Here is a 2,375-nt window from a genome sequence, read left to right on the forward strand (position 1 = left end):
GGGGGGGCGAGGTGAGCTTGTGGAGAGCATATGAGGTGGGAACGCAGGCACAAGGTTCTGCAGGGAGGTATGCTGGGCACCGGGTCCCCACTGGAGAAAGTGGACTATTCTCAGCAGAGGGGGGCTGCTAGAGCTGGAGCCTGTCTGCAGCTCTACTTTCCGGAGGCCAAGATCCAGGTGAACTGTGACCCCTTTCATAGTCAGCTTACCCAGCCTCTGGGCTCTGCTCTCTCTGTTCCTGGGTGGGAGGGGTGGTGCTGGAGCCCGAATAGACTCTTCTCTTCCCTACCAGGTGTGGTTGGTAGAGGTTCAAGAACAGGAAGCCAGAGGTCTAAAGGGCCGGCCTGAGCCTGGCCTGGAGCTTCCGTTCTCTCCCAGGCCCTCCAGCAGCACGCTGTCATGGGCCCTCACTCCTGTCCAGCGCCTCGCCTGGGTCCAGGGTACACCTGGACAGGGCCCGATCACAGCCCCATGGGGACTGGCTGGGCCTTCAGCACTCCATCCTGTGTGGAGCAAGCTACTCCCCAGACCTTGCTGAGCAGGGTCTGATCTCATCTGTGCCTCGGCTGTGGTCACCAAGCTGGACCACCCCTCATCTCGGCCCAGGCAAGACCCCTCCTTTGGCTCCTCTAGCCTACCCTGGGCCTGAGGCCCTAAGATGGAGGCCATCTGTAATATGGGGCATGGGTAGGTGTGGGTGCAGCTGCAATGGGTTTGGATACTACACTCAACTCTAACACTGACTAGTCTCAAAATAAAACTCCAACCCTCTCATAACCTGGATTACTGTGTGCTGCCAATTAATGGGGATGGGAGTCATCTGTTTCTGAGATTGACTGTCATCGCCATGTCTATTTAATCCTTAAATAGAGCCACTTTCCACACAGCCATGACCCAGGCTCCTGCCGGACATGGAGGGGAAGTTCATTGGCAGACTTAAGAGTTCTGGCTGACAGAACTTGGGGGTACGGTCAGGTGTTAGCACACCTGCTTCCACACCTCTGCTTCCCGACACCAGCTGCCTCCACTCTGCAGCTACCCTGCAAGTGTCCAGAACTCCATGAGCCTGGAAAGTGGGGCTAATATTGGTCTCCTTTCTGTTTGGGGAACGAGACCAGATGACGTAGGTAAAGTGCTTTGCAGGGTGTGGGATGCATTTTGGGGTTCTCCATCATAGCATGAGTTTCCATACAGCAGGCCATGAGAAACTGGGCAGGCCTCAAACTCTTGTCCTCTGACCTCCTGCCAAGCACCCACCACTGCCTGGGGAGTCCTGGGGCAGCGTGGATTGGGGAAAACATGGTCAGGTGAGGCCGAGGGGGGCTCTAGCAGGGGAGCTGGAGGGCAGGTCATTCGGCCCATTTATAAGTGGGCCCGGGAAGAGAGAGCATCTCACACGGTGGGCCATTTCCTCCTCTCTGAGCTGGGCCAGGGATTTCCTTCCCCTCTGGCAGCCAGCACAATGGCTGGTAGGTGACAGCAATCTTGGGAAGTGAGTTATGTCAAAGGTCTGCTGTTCTCCAGTTCCCGCGTAGCTTGTCACTAGTGGTCCTGCCCTCAAAGGGTTGAGGGAGTAAGGGGTTAGAGTCAGAGACAGACCCGATTGGGGAGGAGGGTGCTAGGGGATGAGGCAGGAGAGGGATTAGAGTACCACTTAACCATGAGATGTCCCAGGGTCAAAGGTGATGTGAACTAGGGTGTATCTCCATGGTATTTTATTACTGTTGGTGGCCTTCTTGATGTTGTTTGTCTAGGTCTTTGGTATACGAAATGCAGGATGGGTAAATCTAGAGACAGTAACCAGATTAAGGGTTCCTGGGAAGGTGGCAGTGGAAGCTGGGGGGTAGGGTGGTATGAGGAGTTAGCATCAAGGAGCACAAGAAGGAAAATGTTTTAAAATTGATTGTAGTAGCGATTATACATTTCTTCATATGACTATTAAATTGTATGATATCTGGATTATGTCCTAATAAAATGGTTTTAAAAAGTTGTAGTGAAGTCTGTTCTACAGCTAAGATTTGGAAGTCTTCCAATGTGGGGAGCTGAGGACCTGGAAGAAAGTGCACGTGGTCTGCTCCCAGCACTCCGACTACAGGGTTTGGATGCCGTCCCTAGAGTGAGATATATGGCGAAAAGCCTGTCGCTCCGACTCCGGGAAGGACGTTTCTCCACAGCACATCTGCTCCCCAGAGTTGCTGTCTACAGACGCAAGATCCTCACACACAGATCAAATGTGTGTGAAAGTTTGCTCCTTTTTTTTCCCTGTTTTTTTTAATTCAATTTATTGGGGCTCATAAAATCCATCACAATACATAGATCAATTGTGTAGAGCATTTCTATACATTTGTTGCCCTCATCATTCCCAAAATTCGCTT

This window comes from Echinops telfairi, unplaced genomic scaffold (genome assembly GCF_000313985.2).
Source record: "Echinops telfairi isolate 266 unplaced genomic scaffold, ASM31398v2 ScPeMD7_7458;HRSCAF=8496, whole genome shotgun sequence".
In the NCBI taxonomy this organism is placed as follows: domain Eukaryota; kingdom Metazoa; phylum Chordata; class Mammalia; order Afrosoricida; family Tenrecidae; genus Echinops; species Echinops telfairi.